The sequence below is a fragment of the Canis lupus genome, chromosome 8 (assembly GCF_011100685.1).
Source record: "Canis lupus familiaris isolate Mischka breed German Shepherd chromosome 8, alternate assembly UU_Cfam_GSD_1.0, whole genome shotgun sequence".
NCBI classification, from domain to species: Eukaryota; Metazoa; Chordata; class Mammalia; order Carnivora; family Canidae; genus Canis; species Canis lupus.
Genome location: NC_049229.1, coordinates 24,243,046 through 24,259,031, shown reverse-complemented (window position 1 = coordinate 24,259,031; position 15,986 = coordinate 24,243,046). Strand labels below are relative to the sequence as shown.

Here is a 15,986-nt window from a genome sequence, read left to right as displayed (position 1 = left end):
GGTGGCATTTTGACTCTCGTACGGTAACAGATTGACCTTTGATTTTGTGTTGTCTCATGATTCTAAATTGCAATGCACACTAGATTGATTTTACTCCATCAGGGATATAGGTCCATTCTTCAGGCTGACAAAATGTGCTTACTCTTCACCATTCTGCATTATTTCCAAGAGATGTTACATTTTTTATCAGCTACAGCTAATGTATAAGGAGATTAGAGTGATGAAAGTTACTTGTGTTTGGACAGACATCCCTTTCTAGGAAAAAATAACTATTTTAATAATAACTATCATCTAACCTTTATTTCCAAATTGGTTCTAGCACTAGGAGATAGATTCATTTTAGGACATCTAATGGAGAGCTGTTGATATGCGTGGTCATCATTAGTTGAATTTTTCATTCAGTCAACAAATACCCATTGGTTGCCTACAATAATGTGCTAGGTGACATCCAACAGTGATATTTCCTATAAGAGTGAGAACATTATCTGTCTTATTTATGAGTGACGATTTTCCAGAATTGTGAGCATTGCTTTTTTTTTGTTTGCATGTTTTTGTTTGCTTGTTGTTATTGTTTCAGAACCAGTAACACAAACCCAGATCCAAAGAATCCATGCTGCTTTCTAGACAGACTTGTCTAATAGTAGCACTATTCATACAACATTACACAAATGAAAGAGGGAGTGTGGAATGGGCAGAAGAAAGGAGCATTATATAATATCTACAAAATTAGTTCTAACATTTATTTTTAATTATACTACTTACCTATTTCAAACTATGTACTGTAAATGGCAGAGAAGATAACTAGCATTGATTCAAGAACTTTCTAAAAATCCTAAAAGAAAAATGCCAAACGATGATCAGAAAAGCAAAAAATATTCGAGAAATGCTTCTTAGTAATAAAAGTTTACTTATAATGAGTAAAATTTCTTAAGCAGTTATTATTTTGTCTGGTTACCAAAAGTAGGTAGAGATAAAGGAGATATATGAAGTCCTCTTTCAAAGCATTCCCGTTCACTGTCGCCCACCGTCACAGGCCGACTTGGTTATTCCATCTCCTCCTGGGAGTGGAAGCTCCCTGAAGGCTGGGTCTTTGTCAGTATTGCTCATTGTTGCAACCCCAGCATCTGAAACAATACAGAGTACTTTGCAGGTACTCAAAAAAATTGTTAAATAAAGAAATGAGCTAATTTGTTCACGTAGCTTCTAGGTTTTCTTTCCTCCCATTTCCTCTGAAAGATAGACATTTGATCTGTTTCTTCCCACTCTTGTAATTCCCTACTGACTTAAAGAAAAGTTATTCAGTACACCGATTTATACTGTGATTTAAGCTATTATCACTCTTAGGGGCAGGATGGCTCCATGATTTGTGGTGTCTGGTGAAAATATAAAGCAGATCCCTTGTTCAGAACTTGCAAAGAATTCCATGATCCCAACATTCAAGGCATTAATTTATGCACAGGGCCCTTTGAAGTGAGGCTGCACAGGTGGGGCATGGTCATGGGGCTGGGGATTGTATTTTGATAAAAAGGCCTGCAGAAGATGATGTTTAACTGAAGCATATTCTTTTTTTAAAAAAATATTTAATTTATTCATGAGAGACACAGAGAGAGAGAGAGAGAGAGGGGTAGAAACGCAGGCAGAGGAAAAAGCAGGCTCCATGCAGGGAGCCCGACGTGGGACTCGATCCCGGGACTCCAGGATCATGCCCTGGGCTGAAGGCAGGCATTAAACCACTGAGCCACCCAGGCGTCCCTAACCAAAGCATAATCTATCTTTATGCCAAAACCAGCTTTGATGTTCTATTTTGATTACAATAGAATGGAATACCAGATTACAGTATAAAGATTTATAGATCTGAGATTGTGCGATTCAATTGGTATCTAAAGAATTATTTTTATCCTCACATAGTAAAAGACTACACTAAAGCAGTGATTTAACATGAAATATATAGATATTCCTGGGGGTAGAGTTTGAGCAGTGAGAATGAACAAGCTATAGCATGTTTAAAATCTTAGACTGTATTAATTCTATGAACCACACAGGATTCAGAGGAAATTCCCTTAGATTGGGTGAGTAACGTCAAAGAGAAGGAGACTACTGTTAAGATATAAGTCAATATGTGGGGACCTCTTAGATTCTGGATTTTGCTAGTAATATTAGTAGTAGTTTGGGGAATTTAGGATTGTTCAAGTAGTCAGTGATTTTCTTGTGTGTTAGACATTTTCTATTATATTAAATGTAAGCTATTCAGTGTGACAATTTAAACTTAAATCACACCCTGAGCCAAAGACAGACGCTCAACCACTGAGTCACCCAGGCATCCCAGGAAACCATTTTTTTTAAATGATATTTTTTTTAGACCATTTTTTTTTTAAACCACATCTCTAAATATGCTTTTGAGGACGTTTAAAATAGAACTATAAAATATCGGGCAGCCTGGGTGGCTCAGCAGTTTAGTGCTGCCTTCGGCCCAGGGCGTGATCCTGGAGACCCAAGATCGAGTCCCACATGTGGCTCCCTGCATGGAGCCTGCTTTTCCCTCTGCCTGTGTCTCTGCCTCTCTCTCTCTCTCTCTGTGTCTCATGAATAAATAAATAAAATCTTAAAAAAAGAGAGATAGAAAATATCTCAGGAAGGTAAGTCCTAGTTTACAGAATTATTAATATTTTTAAAAGATAATGATTTGATTTTAGAAAAAATGAAGAGAAAAGCTACATGTATTTTGGAGTTCACCTCATGCATTTAATTGAATAATAAAAGCTATGGTACATGATGATAGATTATAACTTATTGTCACAATTCAACATTAGAAGCTTTTTTCTCACTCTATAAACATTCAGATTATTATAAGCATTTGTTGTTCTGTCTATTCAAAATCCATATTTCTGGCAGATTCTTCTACGGCATCATAGCTTTGTTTCTGGCTCCATGTCATGTGGTGACGGACGAACGAGTTTGCTCTTAAGGACCTTACTAAGTTTTCAAATTACCTAATTATCAGATTATTTAGAAAGTAGGCACAATATACAGTGGGAAGGAAGCTGTATTTACATTTAATCAGATTTGTTTAGGAATTCTGAATGCTTCCTCAATATTGGCCCAGGAACATTTCAGAGGAAAATGACATTTGAGTTAAATCTTGATGAACATAGCATTGTGACAGTGGCAGTGGAGGGAGGGTACAGTTGGCAAAATACACAGGATGAAGGAAGTCCCAGGAATCTTACATGATTCTCCATGTTCTGCTTTTACTATAGGATTAGTATTGATATTAATATAAGCAAGTTATGTTGGCTTATTTCAATTTTATTAGTATCATTACTGAGAATATATTTTATCTTGCTAGCCTGCAGAACTTTAAAAACCACATTGCAGAAACTGAAGATGACTACAGTAATTTAGTTTCAGTTAATTAATTAATTAACTTACAGTAACTTATCAGTTGTAAGTAAATATACTGAAGTTTTCATTGTTACAATTCAATTTTGTAAAATGAAAATCTTCCACATACTTGCCAGAAAATGCATGCGAATTTTAGCCTAAAATTTCAGCATCAGCTAAAATCAACCCTTAAAATATTCTCACTTGATTGTTACTCATTTGAACAACTATAATTGTTATCATAGATATTTAATTTTCAGAAGGTTTGCCGAAAAATATTCCATTGCTTCCTCCAGTGTTGCTCTGTGGCAGAGTCCTTGGCTTGCACGTACTCCTCTGCATGACCTGACAAACTTGTAGGTTTATAGGAAACTCAGAAGCATCTGCATCATGGTAGAAAATATAAACAGTGAGACTGGTGCTCTGTGGAATTTCTGAAATGAGACATCTGGTGGGCAAATAGAGCAGAAGATTCAATACAGATTTGATGATTTTTTTTCCTTCCTTGTTAGAATACAGAAGTATTTTGTATAGCAGAAAATTGAACTAGATTTAGGGGATTAAACCAGAAGAGGCAGCAACATAAACATAGGTGCTGAGAGGTGACCAATTGAGAAAATCAGTTTGAAATCTTAGCTTTGCTGCTGTGTACCTGACTGGTTACTATAATTATGATGGTTAGCAAATGTCTGTACAAGTATTTACATCGGTGAAATGAAAGTTCTCGTAGGGACATGATACACAACTAGTAAGAATAGTTAATGAGCTGGAAGGCAAAAGAAAAATGATTAAGTCTGGTTCACTGATTGCTTTTTTGCCCTTTTCCAGTTAAGGAAGAATAGCAACTCATAAAAATCTGCTGATTAAAACTGAAGTTCTGTAGGATGACTATAGTGAATGATAGATCCTTTTATGTAACAGGAAGCCGTAAGAAAGGCCAGCACATGTAAGATCTGACAGTACTTTGATCAGAGGAAGCTTCCATGCATTCAAGAGTTATGTAATTGCTTCCTAAGTTACTGGACCCAGAAAAATTCATTTTCTTCCTTGACTCCAAAATTATGAAGTTTAATCCATAACTTCTAAATTAATGGTGAAGAACAGAGGCCAGAAATCTTTTTCTGTGAAGGGCCAAATAGTAAATAGTTTTAGCTTTGTGGGCTATGTGGTTTCTCTTGCTCCTATTCTACTCCACTGGTACAGTGGGAAAGCTGCCACAGACAATAAAATGAATGAGCTTGATGGTATTCCAATAAAACTTTACAAAATCCAGTGGTGGGCTGTATTTTGTCCACCAGCCATTGTGTGCTAATATCTAACCTAGATTTTAGAATTCTGTTAAGAATTAGAATAATAACAAAACTGAACTCTGTGGACTTATTAGGAAACTAAGTTAAACCCACAAATAACTAATTGAGACAGAATCTCAGTCTCAATATTCCTCATTCATCTGTATATTTTGTTGGGTTCCTTGTTAAGCTAATCATTATCTGCTAGTGTGGTCCAAGCTCTAGAATTATACCTCAGGGTCTCCTGAGATTACCTGAAATTGCTCAAATCTCATTCCTAATATATAAGATTTTTCTGCTGCCATTCTATTCTGCTCGTGACCTCTCCCACCTATCTTTTATCTGTTTCTGGATTTAAAAAATGTTCTTTGGATAACTGAGGAGACAATGAAAAAAAAACAAAACACACCTTTAAAAAAATGAGTTACACTCTGAATTTCAGAGTCTCCTGATTATGAGGTCAGTTTGTATTTTTCTGAATGGCTGATAGGCTACTTTTCACACTGGCCTCCAGCAGGACTGGTTCTCTCAGTACTGAAACTTCCTCTCGCAGTTGACTCCTGTGCCCATTGGAAGGGGTATTATATCGTCCTTGATATAGGCCAGAAAGAAGCACTACATTGTAAGCAGTGTGTCAGTAGGGGAACTGTTGCTCTAAGAAGCAGTAAATTATCTCTTCTACAGCCTTTCCCACTTTCTTCTCATAGACTTTCCTCTTCACTTGCAGTATTGGGACTAGAACTAAATTTGGCTAGCATATATCTTTACTGTGGTACTTAGATCCTTCAGTTGCTGTTGCACTTAGTGAACTTTACAGAGAGACACTGAACTGCAACATACTGTTTTTAATCACTATGTACACAGAACGTTCTTTGGGAAATATTGGGCTACATTCATCTATACTCATAGAGATATCTAATTCTATTAATTTGTGCTTTTAGTAAAGGATGGTATTAATGGTAGCTTGTCTGGTGGGCATGGCTATATAAATTCATATTTAGATACAGTAAATTTTGCCAACAAGAATATTTTATGCTTAACATTACCTACTTGAAAATAAGTTTTAGGGATCCCTGGGTGGCGCAGTGGTTTGGCGCCTGCCTTTGGCCCAGGGCGCGATCCTGGAGACCCGGGATCGAATCCCATGTCGGGCTCCCGGTGCATGGAACCTGCTTCTCCCTCTGCCTGTGGCTCTGCCTCTTTCTCTCTCACTGTGTGCCTATCATAAAAAAAATAAATAAATATAAATAAAGAAAATAAGTTTTACTCCTTAAATTAAATGTTTTATTATAAAAAATTATTTAATAGTTTGGAACTATTTCTTCTATTCATTTATGTAAATCTTATATTGTTCAGTGGCTGATGCACATGTTCTACAAAGGAAATATGTAAATACAACAACCTAGAAGTGTTGGGAGTGGCTAGGTAACTTGTCTGGAATCTATGTTTCTATTAGCTATTATGGCTTTTATTTGGATTATTTAAAATAATAAAAGAAAGATAACAGAAATAGCAACATATTATACAGATGGTTACACTTGCTCTTAAATAAGTTTGAGAAAATATCAGTTGTCTATTTGCATTCTTCTTCCTATTGTCGTTTACTTTCAAGTAGAATTAATGGATATTGTGGCTCTGGAACTTATGTCCAGTTCTGTGTTACCTTTGATAACAATCATTCAAATAGTCAAATACCCACTCTTGAATGTTTTTAAAGATACCTTCAGAATGCTTACCGAGTACCATATAAAATGTGCTGAATGACCTATGAGAGAAATTGTGAAATTATACAAAATTAAGGCAAAGGCCTTTACAAAACCTTCTGAACTTCTGAAATTTTCTTAATGGAGATAGGAAAGCCACTACAAGAAGTGTACACAGTATTTATGGCTCACTTCATCAGTATTTTTTCCTTCCCATCTGGTATATCTGACCTTTATTTCAGTTTCTCAGCCCTAAAGAAACTGCCCTAAGTGGAGGAAGATTGAGGCTTGGAAATTTAAATTTGAGAGGCAAGGTCAGCTGACAGTGCGGGCAGGAATAAAGCAAGTATTCTAATACAGCAAAAGAAATTAAGTATAGCTGTCACCTGTAATTCTAGGATTAATTAATGAAACATAGTGCATATTCAATCCAAAAAAGTTTTATTCAACAACCAGTACAGGTAAGGAGATATAGGAAGAAATAAAAATGCACAGAATCTAATTCATAGTTGATTTGATATCCTAGTGAGAATACACTTGAAAAACATTAATAGCAAATGAAGTCTAGTATTGCTTTATGGACAATCAGACAAATATAGAAACGTGTAGGAAATTAATGAATCTGGTCAGCAAGAATTTCATAGAGCAGATGGCATCTGAGCTAGATTAAGAATAAGGATTATTTGTGGGGTGCCTGGGTGGCTCCCTTTAAGCGTCTGCCCACAGGTCAGGTCATGATCCCATCGTCCAGGGTCCTGAGATTGAGCCCTGCATTGGGAACCTGCTTATCCCTCTCCCTTCCACTCCCCCTGATTGTGCTCTCTCTCCCTGTCAAATAAATAAAATCTTAAAAAAAGAATAAGGAGGCACGCCTAGATGGCTCAGCGGTTGAGCGTCTGCCTTCGGCTCAGGGCGGATCCTGGAGACCTGGGATCGAGTCCCACATCGGGCTCCCTGCATGGAGCCTGCTTCTCCCTCTGCCTGTGTCTCTGCCTTTCTCTGTGTCTTTCATGAATAAATGAATAAAACCTTTAAAAAATAATAAGGATTATTTGTCACTAGATCTTAGAAGAAATGAATATAATTAGACCTCATACATTCAATCGAGAATGATGAAAGAGTTTTATCATGGGGGTGGTATGATCAGATTGGTGTTTAGAGGCCTACTCACTGGATTAATGTTAAGAGTTCCAAAATGATACAGAGGAAGAATGGTGGAGAAATAAAGCAGTTTCATTTAGAGATAATGTGAGAGAGAGCACAGAAAATTTTTGTGAGGAAGTGATAAGGCAGTGGGGATAGGCAATCCTTTATGTGGAGGTGTCATCAGAGAAGAAAAGATAACAGAAGGTTTAGCTAATAGAAAAAGCAGGAGCCTCACTCATGAACATCATCTGAGAAGTCAATAGACTTCTTGGCATCTTAGATTCTTTCTCTCTCCACTACAGCTTTGGAATATTTTTAAGGAAGAGTTTGAGGAAATAGAATGGAAAAGAAGGAACATTAAAAAAAAAAAAAAAGTAGAAATTGGAGAGGTGGCAGAAGGACTCCTATTCAGCTGAAGAGATTGATAGGAATCAGATGAAGCCCTGAGTAGCACTCATGATCTCTCCTGTCAAGAGGTGATTTAGTCAGTGGTCAGTGCTTTCAGGTGAGTTTAAGAGAGAGCCTGACTGTCATCAGGCAGTGTATGTAGTACAGAGCCACAGACTTAGGGTCAGACTTGTAATTACCACTTATTACCACTTAATAACTTTATTAACCTTGAGTCTGGACCTCATAATTTTTCATCTATAGAGTAAAGGGATCAACTGGGTAACTGATTTTTAAAGGGCATTTCGATGACAATTAAGAATTTGAGGGAAATATTTCCAAGGGCTACTGTACTGCAGAGGGATGGTAGCTAACCAGCTGAGAATTTATCCCCCTCCCCCACTTTTTTTCCCAAATTCATTCACATCTAAGCATCTCTCTCTATTAGGACTTCTATGTAAGATTATTTTTGGACAAATATTCTGACCCAGATTCATACACATCTTACAAATGGTATTAAACACACATAGTTGAAAACTACTTGCTTACGTAAGTTCTTCATCCCGTCCAAAGTATACTGTGCCTCTGTGATTCCAAAATGTTATATCCCAGTTGTTTAGAATATGGTAATGCCACCTTCTGAGTGAGAGATTTTAGGTTGTAGGAGAGGTTTGAAAGGACAAATCGATCTGGGACTATTTATAGCCAAGGGGTTGGTAAGACATCCTTGTATTTCTGGTGACCAATTTAAAAATCAAGTCTGATGACCAGGAGAAAGGTCATGAGTAAAACATGGATTTCGCAAGCAGTTGTATTAATTAGAACTGGATGAGCTAACCCAAGAAGAGAATATGAAGCAAAGATAAAATGGTGGGAAAAAGCAAAAACCATGAAGTAAATGAAAAAAAAAAAAGTAATCAGTGGAAATCGGGGGAAAAGAGTGCCTAGTTTGTGTGGAACTGGGGAATATCCAGGGGAAACCTTACATATTTACAGCATCTTTAGGACCTTTAATAACTCTTCATCAGTATGAAGAGGCATGTAAAAGAATATATTTGTCCCAGATGCTTTAATAATGATACATGGATTTTGATAATGGAGGCAGCTCTTATTTTCCTTCAAGTGAATTGTGAATTGAGAGAGGGAGAAAAGGAGAGTACAATGGAGGCGGGGGTGGGAGATAGAGATTTACAGAAAGTAACATTTACACTAATTCTCTTTGCAATGAGATCATTTAAAGGAGTTATGGGGAACATTTGAAATGATTTTAGTTGGCCTTATCAGTAAGTTAGAAGTTGCTTTCAGAAGCAAGAATTGTATCAATGTTTCTGCTACTTATCTTTTTGGGAGGGCATAAATGCAAAGATTTGCTGCATTGAATTAATTCTTTATTTTTATAATAGTCCAATAAACATTAATCATGTTTGTAATTAGAATTTTCTCACATAGAATTGAATGTCAGTAATTATGGAAATAAGATTGGATTCATAGTTTTCCTCCAATTATTCATCTTAAAAATGACTTTCTTTCCCCTAAATACCAAAACAAAATGTCTACCTTACAGGTTATAGTTTAACAGTAATTAATTAGCTATTGTATAATTACTATTCCTTGTGTTGAATATTTTTTTTTTATTTGGTAGAGCTAAACACTTTTTGAAATTTCTGGATTACATTATAATAAGAATGGGTCAATGAGAAATACAAAAGAATACCCAATTTATACTTCCTATACTCTTCATCATCCTTTTAAAATGCAAGCAATGAGGACATAGGAACTTTCTGAATTTTAAATAACTAAATATTTCTCTAATCTAATGAGGACTGAACACCGTTAGTTTCACAATTTTCATTTAAAACTGTAATACTTACCAATAATCTACTAGAGTTAAGACTTATGACAATATATTCATTAACTGATGGACAATAAATGTCTCCATCAAATTTTTACTTAAGAATGGAATATAAATTAGGTTATATTATTGAAAGCTATAACACCAAAACTCACTCTTGATCTTTTGCCTATAGGAGAAGAAAGTTGTGGGAAGTAACACTATAATGTACTATTTATGTAATTATGATTACACTTCAGAATTCTATGCTTGTAGATGACATTACCAATTTGCCATTATCAATGTAGGAACAGAGAAATGAATAGAAGTAGCCACAGAGACTAGGTCCATAGACTAAATAGTTTGGTCACCATTTTGCTCTTGTGGTAATAGAAACTTTCGAATCCTAGATCTTCTAGCATCAGAACAATCACTTTAGTGATTTAATTTATTTGCAGTATATGGGTTTCATTTTACAGTTTAGAATGTCTTAAATCAAAGCTATTTTTTTCAAGAGCTCCAAAATAGAGATTATAATTCCCATTAGTGCAAAGAACTTTCCCCAAAGAATATGCTTACGAATGAATACATTTTATTAGTAAAAGACTTCATTAATTTTCATAGTCTTAATTTTTCATCCTTCATTGTGGCATATCAGTGAGGTTAGGAAAGAGATTATAAATTTAGAAAATCATCACAACTGGAATTTTGGTGATGTAAATTTTGGGATGTTTATAAATTATGAACACCTATTTTTTAAATAAAAGATTATTGGGGCAGGTCCCCAAATACCTATGTTATAAAACATTTCAAAAAGATTTCTAAATGTCTCATTTATTGGCATAATTTTTAAATACTGAGGACACTTCTCAATAGGCCCCAAAGCTTAGCTACTTACTTACTTCCTCAAGTCGTATTCTGATTTAAGCTTAAAATCTCAGATTCAAAATCCACGATAGGAGCTTGCAGCATGCTGTAAAATGTTATATATCATAAGTGAATATTTCCTGCTACTATATCAGTGATTCTGAATTCAGTCACACTCTGTGACAAGGGATTTGCATGAAAGATCACTAAAGGCAGATCTTAAAATATTCCGGAAGGGATTCAGGTAACACTCTACTTGGATCATGTGGCCATGCCCTCTGTTGATGATGAAACATGACATCCTCCCCTACTCTGATAACACCACTCCAAAGAGTATTAGGATGTTACATTCCATTTACCAGTCTTATATTCCAGTCACAAAAGCAGAGCCGGCCCTACCCTATTCTAACTGAGGCACATAGCTTGAACAGTATTCATTTCACCAAAGAAGACCACTTTCAATGTTATGCTAGGTTAAAAATCCTCTTGTGCAGCTCAACATAGTTACACTTATCCTATCTGCCTGAGAAGAGTGGACCCACCCAGGGTTTGGGTCTTTATTTTTGTTTATTTATTTATTTTAAGATTTTATTTATTTGAGAGAGAGAGAGAGCATGAGATGGGGGAGGAACAGGGAGAGAGAGAGAAGCAGGGTGCCTGACAGGGGATCAGTCCCAGGATCCTGGGATAAAGACCTGAGCCAAAGGCAGACGCTTAACTGAATGAGCCACCCAGGAGCCCTGGGTTTGGGTCTTTAAAATACTACTTAACCGCATCTGGTATCAAAGTGGCATACTTTAAATATTAACAGTAACCCCTGAATATACATTAAAGCTTAAAGCACACAAACATAGATCACATTGTCTATAGTAAAGCACTTAAAAAAATTGCAGCATAACAAAAGCACAGACAAATGCATGAAATATAAGCATGTAGCCTAGAAAGTGAACACATGTTATATAACTACACAAAATTTAAGAAACAAAGCATTACCATATGCTGAAGATTCAAAGTAAATTATAGACTGCATAACATAACAATAATCTAAGATGTTTGGAATGTTTATTATATTCCAGTTGCTAGGCTAAGCATTTATTTTTTTAAGATTTTTATTTATTTATTTGGGAGAGAGAGAAAAAGAGGGAGAGATAGCATGAACAGGGGCAAAGGGTGAGAGACAAGCAGAGTTCCCACTGAGCTGAGCAGGGGAGCTCCCTCCCGGGCTTGACGTGGGGCTCAACACCAGGACCCTGAGTTCATGACCTAAGATGAAGTCAGACACTTAACCAACTGAGCCACCCAGGCACCCCTCAGCTAAACACTTTAAAATTAATACTTCACTGAATCTTCAAAACACTATTTGAAGTAGATACTACTGTGATTATACCCATTTTACAGATTAGAAATTTGAGCTTTAGAAAGCAAAAGTAACTATAGCAGGCCTCAGAGTTTCTGAGTAGAACAGTAACTTCTTGAACATAGGTCATTTCTGGCTGCAGAACTCTGGTCCTTTATAGAAAACACACAACCTCTCAGTGGAATGTACACTTGTAATGAGATTTCAGGCTCCCAAGGTAAACTGTGAGAAATGTATTTTTGATAAGTGAACTCATCTCAGAATTCTCAAATCATATCATGTCTGCTTTCATTTGAGGCCCAAGAAAACCTTTTGGGTGAAAGTCAGCCTATGAAGCAGCTTAGGACCAGGACTGAAATCTTTAGAAATGGAGGCGTGACAGTTGTTTGCAGGAACATTGTAGAACACTTCTGGACTGCCCTCACGTATGCAACAGGCAAATAAATCAGAATTTCCCAGATTCTAGAGATGTTCGATCAGTGGCAACTAGATTGAAAAGATGTGAAATGTGAAGCACATATCATTGCACTTTAAAGAAAGTTTCTATGCACAGTATGAAATGTACTGGTAATTTAAATATATGAAGTAGAAATAATAAAATGACAGGTAGCTCAAATGTCTGCATCTAAAAGGCACATAGTATGAATTACAGTCCACTATACATGAAATATAAGTAGTCCACTTTCACCAAGTCTGTCTAAATAATATTTGTAAACAAAAAAATACTTAGTTGACATTTAAGCAGAAATACCCTTGCTTAGGAATAAAATGCAACATAAAACCATATTAATAAAATTCCAATAAACTCTATTCACACTCATGTATTAGCCCAGAATGAGTTATGTATCATTCCAATCAATGGCATTATATGAGTTTTTATGTGGTTTTAAAATTAGGCTCATGTTTTTATTGTATCCTTCTATACTTCTACAGACTGACAGAAGGGATAATAAAATGCAATCATGCATTGGTAGAGTATTTGTTAATAAAGTGTTCATGTGTTATAAAAGAAAACCCTCCTCCTATTTTTTAATTGACCAGTTCATTTCCTACTAACAGATCTGTTAATTAAACCTCATTTGCCCTAAAGAACATGTGGCCTTGATCTGTTGATGGAACATTGTGTTCACTGGTTGTTTCATTTTGCTCTTGACAAAGCGTGAAACAGCCAGCCTCATTTTATGTCAAAATGTTTATTAAAATGGCAGTAGTGTCTATTTCCACAGGATAAGGCATATTCAGTGATACACAATCAGTGGCATAATTAGGGAATTCGTAAACCACAGGCATTGTCCAGAGTGATCATTTATAAAGGGCCTAACAATGTCACGTGGATTCTACAAGTAGACAAATGGCCTTTTTATTATAGAAGCAAATTGATTTTTCCAGCCATTCTGCATTGAAGAGTTTACCACTGTGAGCAACAGTTGCTCTAGAAAGTAAAATAAATTGTGGATTGCTTGAAAGCATCTCTCTTTTGCTATGCTTTCATAAAATGCATTTGATATATAATTTATAGCTTATCATATTCTTTCATCCACAGGAAAGCAATCACATAATTAACATGATGAGACAGCTCCTTTTTACTTACCGTTCCCTGGTTTTCACGGCAACACCCTGACCTTTGTGATAATGGATAGCACTGACATTTTGTCATCCTCAAAATGGAGGAATAGATGTATTTAGGAATGTCTAAACCTCTTTACTTGATAGAAGCAGAACGAGAGCTGGGATATCTGTATTATGTGCCATTTTAGGATAATATCCAAACACACATATCAAATTATTATGTCTAATGATAGAAATTGGCGACCTTCTTTCCTTAGATGGCAGTGGGGGATACTTGTATTCAAATTTTTAGAAGTTCATTCTTGTCCTTTCCAACATGTTATCATCTTCAAAAATGTTTTTGTCTGAAATGAATATATATCTGATGGTCTTGATCTTTTCCAGAAAAAAAATGCATGTATGTCTACAAAACAACTGACAATGGCAATGTGATTTATTTATACATTTGTAATTTATATATATATATATATATACATGTATATTATGTATATATACATATATAGTTTTATAATATTTCTTTAACCCTGGGTATACCCACTTTCAATACTTGAGACATCATGGGTATGGATAAAGCAAGACCTTTGCCTTCAGTAGAAATATATGTATAACAATAAAATACATTGATATTACACCAATGAAAGGCAATTATAAGAAATGTATTGTTTACTCAGTGCTAGACCTTGTGCTTAATACTTTATGTATGCTTTATTGTTTAGTCCTATGAAATGTGAAGCTACTACTATTATGCTCACTTTATATAGAGTAAACTGAGAAACCTAGGTTACAGAACTTTCCCAAGGTTATGCACCTACTAGATGGTAGAGCTGGGATCTAAATTTAGGCTGCTAGACATGAACTTTGCTCTCTATAAGTATATTACACAGTTCCAAGTGCAGAGGATATTCTAATGTGCATTATACTGTTGTATCTTTAAATTATCATTAAATTCTCCTTTTCATCAGCCTTGTATGCAGATTAAGGAAGCAGATTAAGGTGACATAAAATTGCACAGCTGGGAGATGGGCTCGGTTGAGCCCAAGTAAAATTTCTAATCTCTTACACTTACAACTCTTCTAGATTCTCTACGTCTATTAAAAAGGGCCTTCTGAATTAAAAATAATTATGTGCAATTACTGCTACAAATAATCCTCCCTATTTATCCATTTCCATAATCCATAGTGAATTTTTTGAAAGTAGTGAATGGCCTAATTTATCTCTTCTGCCCTTAGTCTTAAGGATATTTATCTATTGAAATGGCTCTAAAAGATGTGTTAAAATGAATCGGTGTTAGCTCTAAAACAACATGTAAGTTTTCATATATGCAGTCCTCCTTTTGTTATTCCCAGGATGTTTGCTACTGATTTAAGGGATAGTGCATTTACACACACATAGAAATGTATTTGGATAAATGATTTTAAGAGCAAGGAAGCAAGGACACAAATACGTTATTGAATATAAGTATTGCAGGAAATTGGTGATCTTTCTCTTCTGCTTATTATTTTTAGTTTCTATAATAGATGTTTAGAATGTAGTATTCAACTTTTAAAGTTATAATTCTTAATTGATTGCTTATACCCAAATAACTGTCATTTTCTAGCTTTACTCTGCATTATTTAAAAAAATACCTACGAAAAAATGAAATGGAATTTGAATAATAGAAAGTTAAATTAAAGAAGTAATTCCCTATTTCCCGGAAATGGTTATAGATTATCTCTTTATTAAATAACTTAGTCATATTTTAGCACTTTATTTGATATTTTAAATCTTATAGAATACCTCCCTTTGGGGATCCCTGGATGGCTCAGCGGTTTAGCGCCTGCCTTCAGCCCAGGGCGTGATCCTGGAGTCCATGGATCGAGTTCTGCGTCGGGCTCCCTGCGTGGAGCCTGCTTCTCCCTTTGCCTATGTCTCTGCCTCTCTCTCTCTCTCTGTGTCTCTCATGAATACATAAATAAAATCTTTAAAAAAAAAAAGGGAATACCTCCCTTCTTATTACATTAAAAATAAGTGCTTCTTTTGCAGTCCATATCTCTTCCAACATTCTCAGTCTGGTCCAGATTCCTAACTTGCTAAAATTTTAGCATTATTTGAATGACTAGCAAGCAGAACTATCTTACTTCTGTTTTTTTTTTTTTAATTATTTTTTTTAAAGTTTTCTATGTAAGAGACTTTTACGTACTTAATCAGTGACCAGTCATTTCTATATTTCAGTGCTTGAGAAACACATACTGTAAATCAGGGAAGGGAAGTTAAAAAAAAAAAAAAAAGAGATATGCTTTCATATCTTCTTCCAAAGAGGGGAGTAGAAAATTCTCTTTCTCTCTCCCTCTCTCTCTATCAGATTTTATTTATTTATTTGAAAGAGAATAAGCAGGAGGAGTGGTTGAGGGAAGTGGGAGAAACAGGCTCCTCATGTCTGAGAAGGGAGCCCAACTTGGGGCTTTTTTCCCAGGATC

At 35.5% G+C, this 15,986-nt stretch overlaps 1 protein-coding gene across 3 annotated transcripts in view; it reads left to right on the top strand.

The window, feature by feature from the left end:
- Positions 1-15,986, top strand: part of MDGA2 (MAM domain containing glycosylphosphatidylinositol anchor 2) — a 782,196-nt gene that overhangs the window by 572,338 nt on the left and 193,872 nt on the right. The window lies entirely within an intron of this gene.